The sequence below is a fragment of the Peromyscus leucopus genome, chromosome 17, assembly GCF_004664715.2.
Source record: "Peromyscus leucopus breed LL Stock chromosome 17, UCI_PerLeu_2.1, whole genome shotgun sequence".
In the NCBI taxonomy this organism is placed as follows: Eukaryota; Metazoa; Chordata; class Mammalia; order Rodentia; family Cricetidae; genus Peromyscus; species Peromyscus leucopus.
The window spans coordinates 9704274-9730944 of record NC_051077.1 but is presented as its reverse complement, the minus strand read 5'-3'; positions in this window follow the sequence as shown (position 1 = coordinate 9730944).

Here is a 26671-nt window from a genome sequence, read left to right as displayed (position 1 = left end):
GATGTAATAGTACTAGTTATTTTTGTTTATGACTGCATTTTCATATCTAGTTTGTTCATATGTTATAGTTGTTTCTGCTACTTGTTTTCTTCTTTCTGAGAGGTGCTGAGGACAGATCCCATGCTCTGAACATTGGTTACTAAGATATACATCCATCCCTGTTTTGAAAAACCATACCTCAATCCAGCTATGATATAGCACTGACTGAACTTGGAAAATAATTCAAACCTTAAAGAATAAGGCAGATAAAAACAGCCAGCCATCAACTCTTTCCCCAGATAGACACAAATAGGGAAGACCTGAAAAGCCATGGTCCATTTCACCTCCATCATAACAGCAGAGACTACACAGCTTCTACCTCCACCACATCAAGTGCCCCCAGCATAGGTAGCCCCCCATAACCCTTCAGACCACATATTTTCAAAAGTCCAGAGAAGAAAACACAGAATGCACACCCTACATGCACATCTGTCTACAAACACCTACCTCAACTTCCAGAGGGTCCCCACTCTTGTTACAACCTACAGAGGAAATGGGTTATATAGGCTCCAGCACAACTACACTTTACCAAATCATTGCCAAAGAAGCTATAAAGAAACTGCACTAAGAATTCATTTGGAATTACACTCAACACTAAACACAAATTGATTTCTCCGGGCATTCCAAGGGAAGGCTGCTTCCTAAGAAAGATCTCACAAATGCACAAACTTCAACATAGAAACACAAGGAATTTTAAAAGCAGGCAACATGGCGTCTCCACAAGTTAAAAGAACTCTAGAAATGAACTCCAAAGATATAAAATGAGATTAGATGCCAGATAAATGATTCAAAAGAATGATTGTTTAAATTAATAATTTCAAAAACAATATAAATAAACAGCTGATTGAATTAGAAAAGACAATGAGGATATAAAAGCCATTCAGTAAGGAGATGAATATTTGGGGGAAAACTAGAAATCTTCTAAATGAAAAATCCAGTAAGTGAAATATTAAAATAGCTCTGTGTATACTCTCATGTAGAAGAAAAACAGGACTTGAAGACAAAATTGACAAATTAGAACATTTAAACATTAAAAAAAAAAATAGAAAGCATTTCAAAAGGGGTGAACAAAAAATGCCAGATCTCCAGGACACCATTAAAAAGACCAAATGAATATTAGGCATAGATAAGGGGTTGGACTGGAAGTCCTGGCTAGCGGCTCTGTGATAAAGTGCTTACTCAGCATGCACAGGGCGCTGAGTTTGAGTCTCAGCATTGAAAAACAAGAGGTCTCCGGAGGACACACACAGTGCCGCCCCAGGTTTCTAGACCTAAAGTGAGAAGAATTCGCTCATGAACCAGTCAGACACCATTATGGTGAGTGAGTACAGGGCGGGGAAATGGGAGAGAGAAAGAGAGAGGCAGAATGATTCATGTGCAGGAGAGAGAGGCAGATCTGAAGAGGTGAGGGCAGTGAGGTAAATCCCTTGCTTGCCACCCAGGGCCCTAGTGAAGGACCATGACTTGGTCAGTGGCCCTGATGCTGCCGTGGCAATCTGTGTTGATGTCCACAGCTCCTGTTACCACCAAGAGCCCTGCAGACACTCAGACTCTGGGCCACTACCTGTGACCAAGGTGATATACCACCACAGGGGCCATTCTGATCCAGGCTTCCTGCACTGCCACCCAGGACCATAGTGACATCTGGCCCAGACTGCTGCCAGGGGCCATGTTTGGGTCTGTGGCCCGTGGCGGCTGGGCTCTGAGATGATATCTGTGGTTCCTGTTGTCACCAAGGGCCATGCAGAGGCCTGTAGTCCAGGCCAACACCTGAGGCCATGCTCGTCTTAGAGGCTCAAGATACTGCCAAGGCCATACAGACCTGGGTGGCCCATGCTGCCATTCAGGGCCATGGCGTCATTTGGTCCCAAATTGTGGCTGTGGGCCACGTCTAGGTCTGTGGCCCTACCACAGCCAGGGTCTGTGTCAATGTTCATGGATCCTGTTCCCATTGAAGGCTGAGTGGATCCACAAGATCTGGGCTGTCACTTGGGGACATGTTGGCATTTGGGGGCCACTGACTGGGACCATGCCAACCTGGGTGATCTGCAATTCCAACCAGGGCCACGATGACACCTGGGTGTGGGCTGTTGCCAAGGACCGTGTCTGGGTCTGTGGTCCTACCTCAGCCTGAGTCTGTGCTGATGCTGCCACCAAAGGCCACACTGATGCCCAGGATCTGGGTCTTCACCTGTGGCCTTCTTGGTGCCCGAGGGCTGTGCTGCTGATGGGCCCATACAGACCTGAGTGACATGCACTGCCACTTGAGGCCAAGGCAACCATACAGGCCTGAGTTGTAGCTAGGGCCATGTCTGGGTCTGTAACCTCGCCATAGTCCAGGACCCACACTGATGTCTGAGGCTTCTGTTGCCATCAAAGGCAGTGCAGATGCCCGGGATCTGGGCCCATGCCTGGAGCCATGTGGGAGTTGAAAGGCTACACTGCCTTTGGGTCCATGCCAATCAAAGTGACTTGTACTACGAGCTGGGGCCATGGTAACATCCGAGCTTAGAGCTGCCACCAAGGACCATGTCCCGGTACATGGTTCAACCACAGCTGGGGTCCTTATTGATGTCCATGGCCTGTAGGGCCACTAAGGGCCACAAGGATGTCAGGGGTCTGAGCCGCCACCCAGGGGCAGATTAGTGTCTGAGGGTTGAGCCTCTGCTGGGACCATGCAGATCTGAGTAGCCTGCACTGCCGTCAGGGGCCATGGTTCTGTGCTGATGGCTGAGGCCTCTGTTAACACCAAAAACACAAACAGTGAGGATATGACTACATAGAGTTGGCCCTGCCCCTCACTGGCAGCAACACTAGGGAGAACTGGACTTGCCCCTCCGTTACCCCACTTGGGCTGCACACTAGAGCTGATCCTGTTGTTTGGGGCATGGGTGAGCCCTGCCTGTGGGTGTGAAAGCAGGAGCTTTTTCCCTACCCCCACCCTCATATGCCACGGGGTGGCAGGGATAAGGGAAATGTGCCCCCCTTGCCATCTACAATGGGCAGGAGGGCGAACCTGGGGCCGGGGCCTGAGAACAGAAGAGCTGGCCCTTCCCCTCACCAAGTACAGCAATCCAGAGAGGGAGCCCCGCACCTCACCTGGGCAAAACAGAGCTGGTGGTGTGGGTGCCGGTGAAGCGAGGTGTGAGAGCAGAACTGGCCCTGCGCCTTGCTGCCTGCTGCAGTGGGTGAGCTAGAGAGAGCTCGCCCAGATGGTAACGATGAGGGAAAGCTGGCAGGCTGACCAACCCCAGCTACTACCCAGGCCCAGAACCAGGACTCTGAGGTAGCACACCCCAACACCCACCCCATCTAGGAACTGCTGAAGAATGTGCGGGGGCCGGACCTACAGATCCGAAGCTGCAGGATCTCCATGACACAGGGCAACCACAGAATATCCAAGAGGAGCCCTAGTGAGGGCCCAGGATGGGTAGTGTAGCAGAAGCCAGAGGCCTCAGACCAGAACAATGACTCATGGCGATGAACACTTACAAGTAGAGATGGATGGACTAAAGGGTAGATTGTTGACTCACTGGGCCACACTGCAGCTTCCATGCTGAGATTTTTTTTTTTTCAACTTTTAAATTTTCTTCTTGAAGGTTGCAAGGACAGAGGGCAGGAGCGAGGGGACAGGGAGATGAGTGGGGTCAGGGTGCATGATGTGAAATCCGCAAAGAAATCAATAAAAAGTCTTTTTTTTTTAAAAGACCTCATAAGTACAATTAAATAGTTCTTAACCAATCAACTCTCTAGGCCAGACTAGTGTCTTCTATCTCTGTACCCTGTATTTGTATTATAGATATATTTACTTGAAGTTTCTAATTTTATGTTAGTGCATTTCTTTCTTTTCTTTTCTTTTTTTCTTTCTTTCCTTTTTTTTTTTCTCTGTATAGCTTTGCGCTTTTCCTGGAACTCGATTTGTAGATCAGGCTAGCCTCAAACTCACAGAGATCCGCCTGCCTCTGCCTCCCAAGTGCTGGGATTAAAGGCGTGCGCCACCACCGCCCGGCTTTTTTTTTTTTTTTTTTTTTTTTTTTTTTTGAGACAGGGTTTCTCTGTGTGGAACACAGCATATTTTAGTTTCCTATCATCCTGCCTGTGAGTCCTGGATTTTTCCAATAAACACTTGTCATTTTGTTAATTTATGAAAAAAGAAAAAATAAGTAAGTAAATACATGAACAAATAAGTCAATAAAGCCACTTCTCTCTTCCTGAACCTAGTATCATATGTAATATTTGAGCGTAAGTTTGCAGTAACTTTGGTTTCAGTCTCCATGACTCCTGGTCTTTAGTTTCAAGTCTCTTTTCCCATCCCACTCTGCATCTTAAAAAGCATGGATGTCCAGCCCTCACACAGGGACTCCGTTCAGTCTGACGATGGCCCTGGCTCTAGAGCACCAGCCTTGCCAGATGGCAGCAACCTGGCAGGCGAGGACCACTTGCAGGACCAGTGTTCATGTTCTCTTCTATCCCAGACCTACCGCGAGTTCCTTCTGGCTCCACATGGAATTCCCTCCTCCACTGGCCAACTTTATTAGAGTCTCAAACACAGTAAGATGTTAGAAGAAAGACAACTCCGTCTATGGCTTCTTACCCAAGACCAAAAGTATTCCGTGCAGAAGCTTCTCATGAGAGGATGTTAGACACAGCATTGAGAAGATTCTATGCTCACCTAGATGTCCCTGCAGTGAACAGCCCATATCTCAATTTGTGTGGGCATGCATGAGTGTATGTGCGTATAGATGTATATATACAACACATGTACATAGTTATCATTTACATCTTACATTTCATTAGTCATTCCACCTGAGAGCACTGCTTGCATCTGGTTGAGACAGTGCTAAGTGATTAAAAGACATACAGTAAGACACAGAATTACTTCCTAGATTCGTGTTTTCATAAAAGTTCAAATCAGTTATCATTGATCTCTTGCTTATAAATGGATTGATTCCTAATATCCTCACATACAAATCAGTTACTTGGAATTTAATGTCCTATTTCCTATAAAAATGACACTTTATATGACAGTAACACTATTAGAGTCCTGTTAGAATATAGTGACTCAAGATTAAGAACAATTATTTCCTCCTGAACCAGACACAATAGGAAACAGCCCTTCACCTTGTTAGCACCCCTCCAGACCCATCTAATGTCTTGTTCTTCAGTCCTTCCATCCCTCCTTACTTTCACTCATCATGTCTGCCTTCCCTGCCCCCCATGGAAGGTACAGTAGCTACAGGCCTGCGCCTGTTCAATCCCACTGGGTGTTTTGGGTTTGGAGCACCTACTACTCACTCACCCTAGTGGCAGAGCTCTGGAAGGTGAGTGAGGCTCCCTTTCAAGCCCCATTATGCCCCTTCCATTTTCTGCTGGGGGCTCTGCTACCTTCCATTCCTGTCTCCTCCATGTCCCAAGCAGAACTCCCTCCTCTTTCTAGACTAACCTGAGAAAAAGTCATACGCAGGGTTCCTGATGGCATCCTAAGAATTCTGACTGCTAGATATTAAGAGTTATAAACAAGTTATGACAAATCTCCTCCCGCCTAGTGATCAACTTAATTTTTTTCTCTACTTTACCCCTAAAAGAAAGAAAGTTACATATACGTGTTTTCATCTCTAAGAAAATCAATAAACCAATTAGTGCTATATGTTCCCAATATGTGCTATAACTTAGATCAGTCAAGTCAACTCACCCATTGTCACTGATCTGCGAGGACACAGACTGCATGGTGACGTTATCAGCAACTCTGCCATAAAGGAAACGGCACAAGTCAAACACTCCACAAGGCAATCCCATTTTTCTCCTATCAGGTTCCAGGGAACGAAAAGTAAAAATCACAAGGAATTATGAGAGAACTGAAGAAAGAGACTCAGAGTTCAGAAGTGGGGACCCTGCAGCCACCTCTGTGTGTCCTGTGCATGTGCACATCTCGGAAATGAGGACAGGGCCTCTGAAGACAACTATCATAGTTTTCGTTTTTATTCCCTGTTTGGCGTGTCATTCAAGTAACTCTGGATAAGCTTAGTAACAGCAAGCTAGATCTGTAAGTACAGGAGAAAGGGTACCCATGAGGTACCCTTGAGGGGAAATAGAAAAAGAAACACCACAATAGTAAGGGACAGTTCCTGGTCACCTTTATCCAGAGGTTAGAGATGTTCTGAATCCCATTTAAAAGCTTTTGTAAGGGCAGAATGGGGTAGAACACACAACCAGTGGTAGAACAGACAACCGAGACTTCCCATTACCCAAATGCTGGTTTGGGATGGTTTCATCATTTTAGAAAACTAAACTCCCCTCTGTAGATTGTGCCACATATAAAACACATCTTTTGGTGGTCAAATGAATAAAACCATGCTGTTTATCATTTGCAAGTATAATTGAGTCTTAGACTTCTTGCCTTCTAGTATATGTTACGCCACAACAAAAGTGTGATAGTACATACTTGTTGTAATCCTAGCTTTGGGGAGACTGAGTCAGGAGGACCTTGAGTTAAAAGTCAGTCTGGGCCAATTGTGGAAGCTCTGTCTCCAACACACACACACACACACACACACACACACACACACACACACACACACACACACACACACACAAAGCACTATATTGCAACAACAGAAACTGATACATACTTTTGAAATTCAAAACATATTCTCATCAAAATAATTTTCCCTTAAGATAACCTGAGAAACGTGTTTCTTTATCTGGGAAAAAATCCTTGTGGCATCCTCCATCCCCTACTCCAGTAACAAACTGGAAATAACATTTTAAGAAATAACTATCAAGATGGCTGTAATAGTGCACACCTGTGATCCCAGAACTTCTGTGGGTAGGGGCAGGAAGACCCAGAGTTCAAATTCATCTTTGGCTATTTATCAATATGGAGGTGAGCCCAAGATACAGAATATCCTGTCTCATAAAAAGAAAGAAAGAAAAGAAACAAATAACAATAGAAATAAGCTAAATAAGACACCAAAGAGAGCTGTGCCATGACCTGTGACATACAGGATAGATGGGCTGTCAAAGGCAATCTTGAGGGACCCCACAAGGTGCCACACACAGGAGATGAATGTTTTCAAGGTATTACCCTGGTTGTAGACCATTAAAGCCTCTTCTCAGAAACCAGCAGTGACCACTCAGGTAGAATTAAGGTAAACTACACCAGCCTATATGTCAGGGAAGGGCCAAAGCCAATCACCGGGTCTTCACACGCTCAGCTCCTCCATCTCCAAAGGCCAAGTGACAACCCCTGAAGAGCGTCCCTTCCAATGATGCTTTTCCCAGGAGCTTGAAGGGGATGTAGCCTGACCCAAGCAGTTGCCTAATCCAGTGTTCCCAGGTTCTGAAACTCTGCCCCAGACCCCTTTACCTCTCCTCATGCTAAACTAAACCAAAGAAAGGCACAGTTTCAGTCCTGGCTTTCAGTAAATGCGACTTTGTAATTCCTCACCTAAACCCATGAATCTCATACTCTGCTGAGACAATGGCCTTCAGACTGAGATCACCCCAAGCAGGCCTTCAGCTCTTCCCCCATCAGCCAACAGTTCAAAGGAATAGGGACTTACGAGTCAACATAGCTAGATACTTGAAAAGTATAACTGCTGAGAAAAAAAATACAGCACTTGGAACAACATATAAAAGAACAAACCAAACAGTTTAAATAAATTAGGAAAATACTTAAGGATTAGAAAATAGAAGGTGGTAAGGGACAGCAAGATGGCACATGCCGCATAAGCATGGCAACCTACAAGCTCAATCCTCAGAACTCACGTAAGGTGGAAAATAAGAGTTGGCTCTACCAAGCTGTCTTCTGACCTTCATATATGTGTGACATATGCACATACACTACTGTGTGTGTGTGTGTGCACATGCACGCACAATGCACACACAACTAATTATCTTTTAAAGATGTTGGAATAAGTCTTATGGAGCGGTGACCCCTGAGAGCTATTATAACAACCAGTCTGGCAAGATACGTCCATGAGTACAATACCGCTATGAATGCTATGGAAGTAACCAACTTATTTCTAATTGGATTCAGGGGTGATCCACAGGAGGAATTGTAAGTCTGAACAAGAACCCTTGTCTTGGGAGCTCATAGATCCTGGAGTAAATTTACTACCCTAATTTTGCTAAATGGACATAGCATCAAACTGCCTTCTAAATATGTGTCTCTATACCCACAGATTAGTGCAGCACTCAGTTCTCATCAGGGAAGCTTTCGTGTAGTCGACACTGAAAGTCATGACTGGTGGAAGTTCTGCTGTCCTTATTTAAATGGGTGCTGCCTTTTAAGCCACAGCTGTCCGAATCAGCAACTGCAGCTCCGCCACTACCAGCAGCAGTTAGGCCGCAAGGGCCATAGTGGAATGAAATGTTCCCTCAGGCTCCAACTCTCGCAAAGCTACGAAGGGAACTTAATTAACTAAACCTCTCTCCCTCTAAAGAACTCAAGATTCAGAGGTTAAGGTGGAATTCTGCTCTTCAGGGACTGAATAGCAAGTAGCTCACCTCCTCTCCTTGCTTGAGTCCTCCAAAAAGCCCTGGGGCTTCTCCTCGCCCCTCCTTATATAAACCCTTTCTCACCTGGCTCCTCCCTACCACTTCCCGTCAGCTGACGCAGCCTCCTGACCGCAGGTGAATTTTAGTTAATCAAACACATCTTTGCATCATTTTAAACAAATGTTCCAGAGCAAAAACAAAAGTAACACACCTTGAAATAATACTCTACAACACAGTTCAGATTTTTAGGTTGTAAAACTACTGTGTGCGTCTTCACCAACTGTATCGGCACTGCTCTGAAAGTGGACCTAGTCCTTTCAAGTTTGTGTTTGGTGGGTTTCCAAGGGTCATGCCAATAACTAAGAAAATTAGTGCTCAGATTTTGAAGCAAGTAGACATCTTACTACCTTAACTTAGTTCTTCATCACCCCACATTTCAAAGGTATCTTAAAAGTAGACATTCTATTTGGTTTCCTGTGGTAACTGAAATTTTCAGAGGTTCTGTTGTCTATTATTTTCACGTATCTGTCCTTCCAACAATTTTTTTCATTAATTTTTTTTCTTTACATCAACTTCTAGAGATCACATATGGCAGTGAACTTCAAGTTTCCAACTGATAAGTAGTTCAACTTCACAAGAAACATTATCCCCCAGACATATCTCAAATGAACATCCTAGCGTGCTCATTAGGTATATTTGGTTCATACTGAAGGGATATACTGAAGTTTTTTTTATAAGGAAGCAATTATTTGGGGAAATATTTACAGGAAATAATAAAAAGGATAGCTCTTACATACTGTGCTAAGTGCTTTTCATCCAGTTCATTTAGTATCACGATAATCATGTGAGGTCTACAATATTAATTACTATTTTAAATGTGAGCCAAGAGTCACAGAAAAGATGAGCAATGTGCCTCTTGTCACAAGTCTGGATGACAGACTTGCAACTCAAATCATCTGAATGAAGAGTCCATCCTATCAGCCATAAGATTTTCCAAACTTTTCAGTGGTTTGAGTGGGTCTGAGAAATTTATAGTATGTGTTTCTTTGTTGCTAATAAGCACCATGACTCTCGAATAAGAGTTTGAAGGGGCCCCTAAACTTAACTACAGGAGTCTTAGAACAAAGGAAAAGTGAAAGAAACACATTTTGCAAACATTGTATTAATGACATTTCTTAATTTCGTTTAGTAAAAGCCCTTTACAAACCAGTTCTGGACTGACCAACAGCTCAAAAGTCTAAGCTAAGATATTCTTTAATGTTGTTATTTTTTCAGCCTGATTGTAAAGAAAGTCTAGAATTTGATGATTTACGATCCATGTAAGTCATTTTTTGTGTTCTGGGGAGGCATTGACCTTAAAGCATGGCTCAACTCCCTTCAAGTTTTAAGACATAAGATTCCTTTACAAAAAACAAAGTCATTTGTAAGCTTCTGCCAATTTTCAATAGGAAGCCCAACAAGGTTGGCCTGTGTAGCAGAAAGGTTTTTCGGTCCTGTCCACCCCCACTGGGGACCCACAGCCGCTTATAAAATAATCATTCAGAGGCTTAATATTATTTATAACTAGTTGGCCATTAGCTCAGGCTTATTACTGACTAGCTCTTACACTTAAATTAAAGGCCTGTGCAGAGCACATGGACAAATCAGATCAGAGAACAATGTTCTGACCTCCAAAAGGGTCTACAAGTATTTTCTTTCATAGGAAACCTTCCTAAGTGATCACTGGGTTTCCCAGATGGCTTCAGTTGAGGAAGAAACTGGCAGATACTTAAATGACTCCTTAGACTGAGCAGTTTGACATGACAGGCCAGCTTGAAGAACAGCACATTTGAGTCCTGACGCTTACCTATTATATCCATAGTATTCCAACCAGAGGGTCAAAGGACTCTTCTTGAAGCCCTGCATGGTACTGTCCGGTGATGAAACTTAATCCACAATTAACCTGAACAAAGAAACAGCATATGTGAATTTTATATTCAATGTATTAAAAGTACATTTTATGCTATCGAAATTAGGATGAAAGTCATTCATACATACATAGACATTCTATGTAAATATATACGTATATATAGAGAGAAAGTCTTGAATCTTTAATATTCTTAAATCTGTAATATGTACAAATTTGTTATGTCTGTGAAATATACATTCTGTTTGCTTTTGATATTTCAATTCCAGACAAACAGGAACAGACTTGTTGAGTGTTCAACAAAAATTAAGATCAGTTTAAACACTAGATACTTTAGAGATTGACCATTTACTACATGGGACAAGAAAGTGCAATAAAACCTTTTTCGACTTTGCTATTTTTGTTGTTGTTTTGACAAGGTGTTGTGTTGTAGCCAAAGCTGGCCTAGAACTCCAGACCTTCCTACATCACCCTCCTGAGTGTAAGGTGTGTGCTACCATGTCTAGCTTCAAACCTCTTTAAAATAAACATGGTAATTTACAATATTTCCATCTTGAAACAGTCTAGTCAAAGAATATTCAAGGTCAAAGAAAGAAGAGAAGAGAGACATTTTCAAGAGGTTATAATATGGGGATTTATCTTGTGCAAGAAAACGGCAAGTCATCAGGAAACAGAGATTGTCAAAGTTAATAACATCATGGCCAAGTTAATAACATCATGGTGTCTGCAGAGGCAGCCAGAAATTTTAAAACATAAAAATAAATAGACCTTGGGGCTGGTCTCAGAGATGGCTCATCGGTTAAGAGCACTGTCTGCTCTTTCAGAGGACCCAGGTTCAATTCCCAGCATCCACAGGACAGCTCACACCTGTCTGTCACTCCAGTCCCAGTGATTCTGGTGCCCTCACACAGACATACATGCAAGCAAAACACCAATGACCATAAAAAATTAAAAATAACATAAAAAAATAGACCAATTTTAGACAAGGATGCTGGTTTTGATTTGGGGACTACAACACATCCATCTGTAAAATCTCCTCCATCTTCCAGCACTAACAGCCTGTGCACAGTGGAAGTTGGGATCTAATGCCTTTCAGGGAGTGCCTGGAGCTGCACCGGTGTGAACCAGGACAAGCCAAGGCAGAGTCAGGTCTCTAGGGGGTCCCCACTCCACTCCTGGAATTTCTGGACCCCATTACCTGCAGGCCCTGCTTCTGCTGGGGCTTGGAGAGAGAGCTAGAGCAGCAGTGGGACTGGGAGGCAGGGCTGGGCAGAGGGACCCAGAAGGCCTAGCGTCCTACAGCTTAGCTACCCCTCAACCTATGGGGGAACAGACTTCACTCCAGTTCCCGACACCAGTCTTCTCTCTTGCTGCCCCTCAAGATAACAGCTTTTCTTTTTTTTTCATTCTTTTTTCTTCTTAATTTTCCCCAAACTAAGCTTGTTAAGTCAATGAAATCAGTCAGTTCATGGCCAGGAACAAGGTTAGTACTACATCTGCCAACCTAATGGTTCTTGTGTCCAGGGTCGAGGTTCTGGGTATTCCACAGGGAAGGAAGAAGCATGTTGGTTCTCTCCTCAGCTGAGCTAAGGCAATCCTTCTTGTTTAAGTGCTCCCAACAACTCCAGTTTTCTGCTCCCCAGCCCCACCCACCAGACCCTCCCCTAAAACTTTCGCTTTTCAAATTCTCTTAGTGAGAATGAGATAACAATACAAGCCAACACAGATCCTGAGAGTGGAATGGAATATCCTTGCTCAGACCCTCACCCCAAGGTCTTTATCTGTTGCTAAGAAGCAGGTCAATATGTAAATAGAATTCCATGCCATGGCAACCCTAAGACAAAGATTCTGGCAGTCTTGAGATTGCTGTGAACTGGGAAAGAAAATGAGCTTGATTCCATAGGGCAGGAAATTAGAAACAGATGCTCTTCCCTTCAAAGAGCACAGGCAAAGGGGTTAAGAACTTATGGAGATCAAAGATCACAGGACGGTACCTCAGAGCAGCAATCATCTGGCTTCTATTTTTTTTTTTCTTTTGAATCTAATGGAGTTGATGTTTCTTCTTGTGGTGGTTTGAATGAGAATGGTCTCCATTGACTCATATGTTTAAATACTTGGTCCCGATTGGTGGAACGGTTTGGTAAGGATTAAGAGGTGTGGCCTTGTTGGAGGAGATGGGTCGCTGGAAGTGGGCTTTGAGACTTCAAAAGACTTGAGTCAATTCCACTGTTCTCTCTCTGCCTTGTGACTGTTGATGAAGATACAAGCTCTCAGCTGATCCTCCTGCCATACCTTTGCTTTGTCATCCTGGACTCAAACTCTCTGGAACCATCAGCTCCATATTATAAGCTTTCTTTTTTCTTTTCTTTTTTTTTTTTAAGTTGCAGCCACAACAGGTCAGAGAAACTGGAGAGGAAATGTGGCATTGGCGCTACTAAACACACAGGAGACTTACCTGAGGGGACAAAGCTTAATTCTCTTCTTTTTCTCTTCTGACTCTTCATTTTTCTCTTATCCCTTTTATACCACCTAAGACAAAAATTTCTATGCCATAAAAGATTACCTTACAACCACAAGTTACATACTTTCCAAAAACAAATTAAATCCTTACACAGGAAGAAATCACACTATGATCACGTTATGTGCTTTTCTTAGAAGCCCACATGTAAAGATTTCCTTTGTAGTATTTCTCCACCATAACGTTTTCATCCCAAAGCAATGATTTTTTTTTTATTGTTGATTAAGTTTTAAGCAAGCCAAGTCTACTTCTGCCACTTCTGTTGTCCTGGCAGGCAGCTGTCTGTGGTTTTGGTGTAGCAGATTCGTGTCCTATGGCTACTCTATAAACACTTAAACATGTGGTCTTCTAGGTAACAACCACCTACTTTTCTCTATACACAATAGGGTTATTTAATCTCCTTACACAACTTTGTCTTTTCAAAGTGCATACCAAAGCCGGTGATTAATTCTGTAAGCTACATGACCAAGGAACTCAGCCCTCACCTTGGGTGTAGGGGCGTAATTGCTTTCCTTGATCATCTTCCTATTTTTCCCCCCATAGGCAGAATTCATGGGTCTACAATGCATGAAACTTCCTTGTTCTTATTTTTCATCCTCAGCAAATCTCACATTTAGCAAAGAGCAAGGTAACTTCTAATCTTATTTCTGTCTTTTTTTTTTTAATCTCTCGAGCAATTGGCACAGCAGCCTAAACAATTTCCCTAATCATCTTCACTAACTGTCTCAACCACCTGTATCTTTTATGTTGACTCAGAAAGTTCAATTAAATCATTTATCTAATTAAGCATCATTGATCTTATATAGAAATCATCTTCACTATGATATGCAAGGAAATTGCCCAGTGAGGAGTGGGAATTTCCCATGAAACATGTACTAGATACAATGGGATTCCTTCACATAGTAATCACACCATGCCAGATACAGAAAGAACACAATAGCAGCAATCAGGAGAAGGCACAGCAGAAGCAAGAGGCTTTCTGGAGACCATTCCCCGGGGCTTTGCCTCTACAGAGTGCACCCATCAGAGCTTTGCTATCTGGTAGGTTGTATTCCATGAGCTCCATTGCTGACTGTAGCTTCTCTGACAAGGGAACTGAAAAGTAACAAAGATACTGTTTAATAAAAAACTTTGAGACCAATATCTCTCTGGAATAAAGGAGTTTATGAAGCCTTTACAGATGCTGGCCAAAAATAAAAGGACTGCTCAGGACACAAGCTCACTGATCCACCAGAAGCATGGCCAGTAAGGGATACCGACACCAGAGAGATCAAAAGAACCATAGGACTGTGGGATGTGTTTCTGTATGCTGTGAATAGGTGTTGCTCTGATTGGTTGATAAATAAAACTGTTTGGCCAATGGTGAGGCAGAATAAGGTTAGGTGGTACATTCAAACTAGAGAGAGGAAAAAAGGAGAGTGGGGGAGAGACAATGAGCTGCTGCCAGGAGAAGCAAGATGTGAAAGTACTGGTAAGCCATGAAACCACGTGGCAATGCATAGATTATTAGAAATGGACTGAGTTAAGTTGTAAGAGCTAGCTAGTGAGAAGCCTGAGCCAATAGGCTATAACATTGGTAATTAATAAGCCGGGCGTTGGTGGCCCACGCCTTTAATCCCAGCACTCGGGAGGCAGAGCCAGGAGAATCTCTGTGAGTTCGAGGCCAGCCTGGGCTACCAAGTGAGCTCCAGGAAAGGTGCAAAGCTATGCAGAGAAACCCTGTCTCGAAAAAACCAAAAAAAAAAGGTAATTAATATAAACCCCTGGGTAATTATTTTATAAGTGGCTGTGGGACCGCGAGGCTGGGTGGGACCAGAGAAACTCATGGCTACATTTGGCGCCCAATGTGGTAGCAAGAATTTCCACTCAAAACCTGAGATAGCTTTTAAAAAGGGGTTCTAAAATGGAGCCAAGAGCAGCTTCCTAGTTGTGTCTCTCAGGCAAGCTATGATACAGCAACACTGCAATGTGCAGAATTGAGCTACAGTAGGCCAGTTCGTGGCATGTGGGCTTGACTTACAGCATGGTGGATTCCTGCCATGGTACACAGAGGTATCTCCAAGCTGTGCAGCGTGCTGCATAGTGGATTTAGCTTTTGATAGTATAGGGAGAAAAAGTTTCTGGGCTACGCGCTGCTGGATGGAAGCATAGACCCGCTGCTTCCCAGACTCCGTTGGTGAGCATGGATCCCAGAGCTGGCGATAAACGTACCTCTGCCATGTTGGGAAGCTGAGGGGGCGGAGTCAACACCAAAGTCACCGTGCAGCTTAACAGTTTAAAACTTATCCTGGCCAGAGAGGGATTACAGATTCATAATAAGACTGATTCAGATGGAATAAAACTCTAAATGGTTTACAGTGTGTGTAAAAATGTATGTAGGCTTGGAAGAGAGAGGAAAGGAGTATACATAGTTACATAAAGAAATAGATAAAGGAATATATACAATTATATAAAGAAGGAAATAGTTTTTAAAAATAAAGTCTTTAAAGAGACAATAAAAGTAAAATAAAAGTTAAGCCATGTAAAGATGAAAATTACACAAAGAATCTGGATGCTGCCTATTATTACATTGTCTTTGGGATTTTTAACTACAGAAAGCCATTTGATTGTAAAGGCTGATGGGTGTTTAGAGCACAGTTGGGAATTGTAATACTGTTTTAGGAAAGTCTTAGTAGTAGGGTTCCCCTCTAGGGTCCATGACCTTACGAGCCATGGCCAGCTAGCTCTATTTAATTGTACCAGGCATGAATTTCTTCCTGTTGAGCAGGCCTTACGTGCAATCAGATGGCTATTGGTTTCCCCTAAGATATAAGTGCCACTGTTGCACACCCTTGGGTAGACCTTGCCTTGCTCGTCATTGTGGCGCACAGGTATTACAGTTGCGTCCGACTACTGATTGCTTTTCTCCCTTGGCAGCTTGCCCTGCACCTCCAGATACTATGAGAACTAGTCCTCAGGGAGGAGGCTTCCACATCAGGTTCCATGATGATTTCTCCAAATTCCTATGTTAGAAGTGTATGATGTCTTCAGCAATGAGGTCTCACTTTCAAGCTCTGGAGGGCAATCAAGCAATAGCAACAGCCTATATTGTTCTGGAAATCTCGGCTTCAGAGGTTTCCCATGCCTGGCACTGCGGCTTTGTTAGGTAGTCTATGGCATCTGAGGGGAGCATTCACACCCCAAATAGCACAATTTCATTGAAATTATTTACACGTGTATACACATATACATTGTATGTGTTGTTTTAAGTGAACATAAAATAATGCTTCCCTATGGCTTTTTCAATCATCTTTAGTGTTCTTTTCCGTCCTGCCTCTCCCTTGCTCTCTCTCTTGCTCTACTCTCCCCTCCCCAGATGAATTCCATCCTCCCATTTTCCCCTTCATAGAGCCTGTGTCACACCATCCCCTTCTTAGGAGCCTCTTCCGACACACCGTGCTTCCTTTTTACTTCCCTGGTGTCTGCTAATTACTCCCGGTTATATGCTCACATCTAAAGATTTCAAACTAGGATCCACAAACAACAGAGAACATGAGGCATTTGACTTTCTGAGTCTGGGTTACCTCACCCAGCATAATATTTTCTAGTTCCATCCATTTTCTTGCAAATGTCATGATTTTATTCTCCTTTACAACTGAATAGAAATCTGTAGTGTGTGTGTACCACATTTTTATTATCAGTTCATCAGTTGAAGGAAATCTGGGCTGTTTCCACTTCCTAGCTATTGTGAATAAGTGATTATGGAGTGGGATGTAGAGACCTTATGCCAAAGAGTGGTATAGCTGGGCCATATGGTAGATCTACTTTTTACCTTTTTAAGAATTCTCTACATTGATTTCCAGGGTGGCTGTGCCAGTTTGCAATCTCACCAACAGTAAAAGATGGCTTACCTTTTGCTGAATCCTCTAGAATTTGTTGTTAGCTGTTTTCTTGATCATAGCCATTCTGCTTAGGGTAAGATGAAATATCGGTGTAGGTACAATTTGCATTTCCCTAACTGCCAACAGTGTTGAACGTTCTTTGAGGTTATTTCGTAGCCAATTTCATTTCTTCTTTTGAGAACTCTGTTCAGATCCATAGCTCATTTTTTAAACTTGTGTTTCTTGACTAATATTTTATTTTCTATGTATGAATGTTTTGCCTGCCTGTATGTATATGAACCAGGTGAGTGTCTGGTGTCCATGGAGGTAACAAAAAGGCGTTGGCTTCCGTGGAACTGGAGATACAGATGGTTGTGAGACACCAAGTGCAGGCTGAGACTTAAACCCAGTTCCTCTGCAGAAAGTAACAAGTGCTGAGCCATCCTGAGTTCTTTGTATGTTAAAGGCTGCTTTGTGTCTCTGGATTGGGTTTACTTGAAAGTCTATGTGTTGCTGAGGAGAGTGTGCATTTGTGTGTGTGTGTGTGTGTGTGTGTGTGTGTGTGTGTGTGTGTGTGTGTGTGTGTTGGGTGGAATATCCTATAGATATCTCTTAGGTCCACTTGATGATGTAAGATGTCATTCAATTCTGAGGTCCTCTCTTTATTTTTTGTCCAGGTGACCTGTCTATTGGAGAGACTGGGGTGTTGAAATCACCTGTATTAGGTGCCCCAGAGTGGTGCATCTATGTTTAGTATTGTGGTGTTTTCCTGATTAACTGATCCCTTGATTAGAATGAGCTGCCCTTCTGTGTCTCTTCTGATCAGTTTTAGTTTGAAGTCTATTGTGTAGGTATTAGGATGGCAATGCCTGCCTGCTACTTGATCTCCTTTGCTTGGAATACTTCTTTCTATCCTTTTAAATGGTATCTATGGCTTTAAAGCTGAGTGTCTTGTAGACAATAGATAGGTTGATTTTGTTTCTTGATCTGTTCAGTCAGCCTGTGTCATTAGGTTGTAGAATCAGTCCATTCCTATTTAGAGTTATTAAAAGGTGGGTGTGTAGATCACAGTCATTTTGATGGTTTTATTTGTTTTTGAAATTCCAACAGAGATGGGGGAAAGTTCATGAGGCCCCCACCTTTAGATAAAGAGCTACAAGCAATTAACATCTGCCAAGAGAAGGAGAATTAGTCTTCTCCAGCGATGAGCCCCAATAATTTATCCAATGCCAAATACTCACCCCTAAAGACATATGTGCAGGCAACACAGAATGGACTAAACAGGACACATTTCTATATTCTTTTATATGTACATGTAACAGTGATGATTTAAAAACAGGAGGCCATGAGTTGGAGGACAAACATGGGGGGGATATGAAGGAAGAAACAGGGGTAATTGGTGTGAATATATTTTAATTAATCTTAAAAAAATCTAATGTTGAAGACTTACATTTAAATTTTTCTGTAACACTGACTTTAAATTCTATAGGCACTTAAATACATCAGTGATGATGCACATATAATTATCAGTTTATTGCTGAGAGTTTTGACAACCACATCTTTATCAAAGTTACATAACAGCAATTGCTTTTTAAGACAAGGCATTAAGGAATACATACATAGTTCCAAGTTCCTGCCTACCTCACGTTGATTATTTTTAATATGTGTATTTTAATTTTAATTTTATGTCTATGGATGTTTTGCCTGTATACATGTCTGTGCAACTATGTGTGTACCTGGTGCCAGTGGAGGCCAGAAGAGGGTGTTGGATTCCTGGAACTGGAGCTACAGACAGTTGTAAACTACTGTATGGGTGCTGGGAATCAAACCCAGGTCCTCTGGAAGAGCAACCAGTGCTCTTAACTACTAAGCTATCTCTCCAGCCCATTACATTCTTTTTTGATGTGTTACTTTATAGATGATTCTCAACTATTCACAACTCATGATCTGTGAGTTGTGACCCCTTTGTGGGTCAAACAACCCTTTCACAGAGCTCACACATCTGATATCCTATACATCAGATATTTACATTACGATTCATAACAGTAACAAAATTACAGTTATGAAGTAGCATTGAAAATAATTTTATGGCTGAGGGGGTCACCACAACATGAGGAACTGTATTAAAATGTCACATATTGGTGAAATTATTTAGGCCACTCCACGTAGTTAAAAGGAAGATTTATTTAGTGGGTGACTTACAAATGAAGGATAGGTAGATTGCGGGGGGGGGGGGGGGGGAGGGGGGCGGCAGAGGCGGTCTCGGAAGGTGTATCGCAGTCCAGCGGTGTCCTCTGGAGCTCAGCTCAGTCAATCTCCACCATCTACGGTCCAGGAACAGAGAGAGCACTTGCCCATCTAGGTCTCGGGTCTCCAGACACCTTCCTTGGCCCTGCCTCGTAGGCGTGACAGTTGCCAGAGTCTCAATGGGGGTTGGAACTTCCAGATCCAAGTTGGAATGGCTACCCACTACAGTCACAGCATCAGGAAGGTTGAGAAACATTGCTCTAACTATTCAGCATGAAGTCTGGAGCTGCAGAATTAGCACCAGGTGTATGCACTTTGAATCTGCAGATTCTCCTGCTGCACAGAAGGCTTGGATTTTAGCAAGTCCGTAGGTAATTCATATGCACAAATAAAAGGATCAAATAAATGTAAAGTGTCAAGGTCATAACAGAGAACGTTCGGGGGTGGAATGAAGCTCAGTGAGTAGAATTCTTATGGAGCCTGCACAGAGCCCTGGGGTCCATCCCAGCACTGCATAGAAAGGCACCATCACACACATCTGCACTCAGTACTCTGGAGGCGAAGGCAGGAGGAGCAGACATTCAAGTCACCTTTGACTGCACTCGGGAGTTCAAAGTCAGTCTAAAATACACAAGAGACTGTGTCCAAAAAAATTTTTTTTAAAGGAGAGAAGTCCTAGGAATTCTAATACCCCTGACAGACTGGGAAGACGGGTTTGATAATACTAGGAGATTCTGAAACAAATCAAGATAGCCAACGACACTGGCGAAAGATACCAAGGGGGAAACGTGCACAATTAAATATGACTGATAGTTTAATAGTATCGTGTCAATACCGACAGATGCGCCGTGGCTGTGCGGTTGTTAGCGCTAGCGGGAGCCAGGGAAGGCTGTACACCAATGCTCTGCTGGATCTACAACTTTACTAGAATATAATGATTTTTTTTTTGTTTTGTTTTGTTTTTTGAGACAGGGTTTCTCTGCGTAGCTTTGTGCCTTTCCTGGAGCTCACTTGATAGCCCAGGCTGGCCTCGAACTCACAGAGATCCGCCTGCCTCTGCCTCCGGAGTGCTGGGATTAAAGGCGTGCGCCACCACCGTCCGACTAGAATATAATGATATTTACAGTTACAGTTTTCGTTTTAGCTGGGCGGTGGTGGCACACGCCTTTAATCCCAGTACTCGGGAGGCAGAGGCAGGTAGATCTCTGTGAGCTTGAGGCCAGCCTGGTCTCCAGAGCAAGTTCCAATGAAGCCAGGGCTACGCTGAGAAACCCTGTCTCAAAAAAAACAAAAACAAAAACAAAAACCAAAAAAAATATTTATTTATTTTTAATTTTAAGGCCTTGACTTAAGTTTAAACTCTAGTATTTTTAAGCTTGGTGACTCACTAAGGAATGGATTGGGATGGATGCTCCTTCCGCTCCACTGGAGAACCACAGAATGGCTGTGTTCCTCAGAGTTTGTCCTGCTTTATTCCACAAAGCAAACAACCATTGATGAGCAGTTGCTGAAAGGAGGAATCTTGGCAACAAGCGTGAAATTATATTTGAGGTGATTCATTTCCACTGCTTACCCTTCCAAAGCGCAGAGGCCTGAAGAAATTCTCCCAACTGGCGAAGCCCCCGGAACCTCTTTAAAAGCTATCAGGCTTTTCTAAAGGAAACTTACTCAGCCAAAAATATTTCCAGAAGAGAGAGTTTTGTTTTGAGAAACATTAAAAATAAATTTTTGTAAGAGACTGTGAACATACAATCCCACTTGTTAAAGAGCGGTGGAATTTGTTAGGTGGGATGGAAGGAGGCAGCAAATCAGGGCAGGCATCTCCAGAGGCAGGAAGGCCTCAGACTCTCCCGGAAGTGAGGCTGTCCATCTGCAGGCCAGTCCCCCAGCAGTCTGGAAGTGTGTAGATGCCAGCGGGGTTGGCATGCAGCTTCCCCAGGAGTTATCAGTCAGGCCAGCTTTCCCGTCCCCAGGTCCCAGCCCACCTGAGGCTTTTCAGGTCAACAACCCTTCAGAATCACTAACATTTTGTTTCCATTTTCCCCTAGGGTTATCAAAGCGCTTCTAGAATTACACAAATAAAGTTGTTATTTGCCCCTCAAATTTAACTTTATAAATTTAAGCTGTAATTTAAAATACATCTGCTTGTACTTGTCGTATTATTGAAACTTTCTGCCTCCCGAGTCCTGGCAAGTAGGGAGACTATCCCAGGAATGCTTTTGGCAGTTACAAAACAAAGCTGCTTGGCGGAGATCATTTCCCTAGACGCCCTCCCACACCTCCATACTCTTCTGTCCTGACTGTGTCTGGCATTCCAGGCTTTCTTCTTCCAACAGCTTTTGCTTCCCTCTCCTTACTGTGTCTAATTCAAGCAAGACTCTGAATTGAAGGACGTGGCCTCAGAGTAGGGGGACTTCCTCACTACTCCCCACATTCAACAAGATGCTCTCTGGAAGGTTACCCTCTTCTCTCAGAGTTTAAACTCTTGAAGAGTCTCCTTCAACACAGGAATGAAGTGTATTCCGTTGGCGGCGTTTGTGTTGTGTTTGGGGTTGGCTTGGCTTGGTGTCAAAGCTCTCTGGACAGTTTCTACAATCACGTCTCTATAGAGTAGAAGTCATCCGGGAAACTCTCTGCGATGCCATTTAGGATGGGGTGCGTCCAGAGGAACTAGCAAGACCATTTTAATGGCTTGAATGGGTGGTGTGCTCAGAGCCAGAAGGTCCCGGAGAATGTGCTTTCCACATCCCTCAGTTCTCTTCCTGCCCTGTCATTACTGCGAAAGAAAACCATGTACCCGCAGTGAGAGTACTCAGCCAGTACTTGTTGGTTTTGCATGACCCATTTTAGCTGCTTGGAGTTGCACTTGGTTGTTTGATATTATCTGTCTACTCTTAGATGACTTTTATAACTATGGTCCTAGATTATTACTGTACAATGATTTTAATCTCTATCTGGATTAATTTAAATATCTGATGTCTTCTCCCTTTGAGCACCAAAACAAAAACATTACTTAATTTTTTTTTTTTTTATGGAATTGTCGTTTATATAGTCTGCCTTGCCTTTAAAACAGGTTATACTTTACAATGTCTGGATGAAACCTATTATGAAACATGACGCCCGCCCCAAGGAGGGAAAGAGACAGCAGCCTGATTTTATGTTACCACAGCTCACTCTCTTTAGAATTCTCGTGTCATGCTTTAGTGTCCCCTTTTCTCCCTAGGGTCACAATCTGTGCCTACACAGTGGCTAATATGCCTGTCTGTGTTCTTTCTAGCATCTTCTAATCTGATGGAATGATATGTGGAACCATAAAACTACATAGAAAATTAAAGTCTTTAGACCTGGAGCGCAGTGTGTGTGATAACCACTCACATGAACATATGTAAGCTTTGAGTGTGACCCAAGTGAAGCAAATTCTAATCTTGTAGGACACATTGCTTATTATTTTTTTGAGATTAGAATATAATCACATTTATCCCTTTCCTTTCCCCCTCCCTCCAAATCCTCTCATACACCCCTCCCCACTCTCCTTCAAATTCTCGGTCTCTTTTTTCACTAATTGTTATTGCACACATATATGTATATACATTATATATTCCTAAATAAAACCTGTGTTTACTATCTTACACATGACTACTCACTGGTGATATTCTTCTTAATCACCTAACTTTTGGAAATGGTTGTTGATTAGTATCTTCAGAATCCATTGGCTCTTAAAATGTCCTGTCAAAAAATTCTTGTCATAATGTTAGTTTAGTTTTCAGTTTTTGCTTTTGTTTTTGGCTTGAGACAGTCTCCTGTATCTCAGGCTAGCCTTGCACTGACTGTGTAACCAAAGATGGCCTTGAATTCATGATTCCCTTGCCTCCATCTCCCAAGTGCTGGAATGTGTCACCATGTCCTGTTTCAGGATATTATTTGCACAACTGTGAAGAAGGAAATGAAAATTCTTGCTTCTTCTAATATTTTACAATTATTTCTTTCCTGTAGTACATCAAATTTGATTAGACTTTTTTTTCCTGAGATACATAAGTCAAAGTTTAACTTCGTGAAAGAGGTACTCAATTGTTATGTTATAAAACATAACAAAAAGGGGTTGCTGAGGAGACACTCACTTGGTAAAGCGTTTGCTGCCCAAGCATGAGGCCCTGAGCTCAGTCCTCACACTCGGTAAAATCCATGCACCTTAGCACACGCCTGTAATCCCAGCGCTGAGATCCTTGCAGCTGGCTAGTCAGCAGTTTAGCCTATCATTAAGTTCCAGGTTCAGTGAGAGACTCTCTCAAAAAATAAAGGATCTGGAGACATGGCTCAGCAGTTAAGAGCACACTCTTTCACAGAACCCAGGTTTTGCCTCCAGCACTCATGTTAGGCAGCGCAGTCCAGCTGCAATCCAATCCCACCCTCTTCATCATCTGTGGACCGCTGCACTCGCTTTCACACACCCACACACAGACGCACATATTTAAACACAATTAAATATAAGAAATCTTAAAAATACAGAGTTGTGGAGCCCAAAACATCTACATACATCTACAAAACACTCCCATAACTAAGACTCGGAGAATATTGGGGCAGAAAAACTGTAAGAGCCAGAGCTACAGGGAGTTAGCTGTGAGATTGTGTCTCCGGGTAAAATTAGAAGTTACACTCGTAAAGTTGTACCAGTATGATAGCCCAATCAGGAGTCGGTGACGCCATTGGGCGTGACAGAGTGGACAGGGAGGCCTCAAGCCTGCACAAAGAACTATAGGCAACTTTAAAAAGCTGGGAGGAGGAGAGATGGTCTTCCCAGGGAAGAGCGCACCAACTGGTTGTCCAGTGCCAAATGGTCAGCCCTGAAAACATGCATCCAAGTAACATTGTATGGACTACACAGGCTTTATTTAGGAACATAGATGTATATACATATGTGTGTGCAATAACAATTAGTGAAAAGAGAGACCATGAATTTGAAGGACAGTGGGGAGGGGTGTATGAGAGGATCTGAAGGGAGGAGGAAAGGAAAGGGAGAAATGTGATTACAGTCTAATCTCAAAAAACAACAAGCAAAAACAATTCCAAAATAAATAAATAAATCTTTAAAAAATATAATGGAGAGCAATTGATGAAGACATCCCATATCAACCTCTAGTTTCTATATGCATACACAAAAATACCAGTAAAGATTAAATCACTTACTTTAAAAAAAAAAAAAACAAATTGATTTATTTAAACATCCTGGCCACAGTTCCCTCCCTCTCCTCCCAGTTCCTCCCTCCCCCCACCTCCCCTCTGCTGCCCCCGCCCACTCCTCCTCCATTTCTATCCAGAAAAAGGGAGGCCTCCCATGGGTATCAACAAAGCATAGCATATCAACTTGCAGTAAGATTAAGCACCGCCCCTTGTATTAAGGCTGGGCAAGGCATTCCTTGTATGAGTAGGGTCCCAAGAGCCAGCCAAAGAATCAGAGGCAGCCCCTGCTGCCACTGTTAGGTGTCCCCCAAGACCAAGCTACACCACTGTCCCATGTATGCAGGTCAGTCCCAAGCAGGCTCCCTATTAAACATTGACTTTTTTTAACCAGGAATATTTCATTACATTTTGGATGCATGTTGGTGGTTAATTTACTGTTTCCTTGATGAACTAAAGGAAAATAACTACAAGATGTTTTATGTATAATATGTGACCTTTGGAGCTGGGCTCAGGTCCTGACTTTCCCTGACTAGCTGTGGTATTAGATAAACAAGTAATTTAACTTTCTACAAAATGAGCACTATATCTCAGATTTGATATGAGGATGAAATTAATTGGATACATATTAAGAACTTGAGATAATGTCAACACATAGTAGCCAGTCAGTGAAGGCTAATTATTTTAACTTAGTACAATCTTCCAGCAGATCAGGATTGTGTAAGATTATGAAATTATTACCCTCTTTTCAGAGCCAAATATACTGGAAAGTCATGTGTTGCATCATGAACCAATGTCAGAGAGACGGGGAAGCATGAGCTCAGTCTTGCATAGTGATTTCTGGGTACTCTTGAGAATTCCTTACTCTGCATTTCCCACAGTTGTGCAAATTCCATGAGGTGACACACACCTATGCCCTGAGATAAGTCCACAAAGTCCACACTACAAATGCTTCCTAGTTGTTGAGAGAAATGTCTAGTTATATTTCTGGAAAACACTTCATAATGAGCTCCTTTTTCATCTTTTACAGACTGTAGCAATATACAAAACCATTATGATGCGGACTAGTGATGTGGATCGGCTGGCGGAGTGCTTGACTAGGATGCCTGAAGCCCTGGGTTCAATGCCTAACACACACACACACACACACACACACACACACACACACACACACACACACAGCGAGAGAGAGAGAGAGAGAGAGAGAGAGAGAGAGAGAGAGAGAGAGAGACAGACAGACAGACAGACAGACAGACAGACAGAGAATCCTTAAGATAAGTTAGCAAAGAAACATCCTGGGCAGGGGAAATAGCTCAGTCAGTAAAGTACTTGCTGAACAATCATGAGGACCTGAGTTAATTCCCAAGAACCCACATGATAACCAGGAACATATGTATGAATTTATAATCCCAGTGCTAAAGTGACAGAGACAGGGGGATTCCTAGGACTTGCTGGCCAGCCAATCTAGCCTACTGAGCAATCCCAGACAAGTGAGAAACCCTGTCTCAAAAATAAGGTAGAGAGTATTGAGGAAACACACACACACACACACACACACACACACTATACCCATCATTTCAGTAATCTCAATGAAGCCAGTTTTCAAGACTAAATCCTACCTCTAGGGCCCCTGTGGCATCCAAGAATCTGTCCTTCCAGTTTTTGCTTCCTCTAAGCTTCAGGAGAATGGAAAGTTGTGTTAATGAGAGAAGTGAGATAATGGAGTCTCACATGAACTTTGGAAAGTTGGCTTGCACAGCCTCATCATAAAGAGGATTCCAATCAACAATTTTGTTGTTGTTGTTCAGAATGAATGTGTAGGCTGGAGTCTGTTCCCAGGCCATAAGTCAGCTTTTGTTTTTTCCTAACTGGGTGTGCTAAGTGAAGTTAACCTTAAATGGTAGTCACTCTTTTTTTATTTGCTGTTTTATGCAAGTCTTCGCTAAGCCTTTCTTGCTGAATTCTTAGATGTTTATTCAAGATTGACGTTTCCACCACTCGACCGTCCAGCAACTGTGCTGGCACCGCACGGACCTGGCAGCTGGCCACGGTAGCAACATTAAGATTACCTCCTCCCAGGAACTCATTAAAGCTGTATTTGATGGCGTCAATTGGAGTCATTCCACATTCATCCAACAGGTATTTATAGAGCTCTTACTCGGAGCATAATGAAGAATCACGATGGCAGCGAAGACATGATTTCCCATTTTCCATCTATTTAAAAATCTTTTTGGTTATTTATTTCATATGAATGAGTGTTTGCCTGCATGTATGTTTGTGCACCGCCTGCATGCCTGGCACTTTAAGGGAGTAACGGATGGCTGTGAGCTGGCCGCGTGGGTGCTGGGAATTGGAGTCTGGTGTTCACAAAAGAGCGGCAGGCACGCTCACCTGCTCAACCGTCTCTTCGGTCCTTCATCTCCTAGT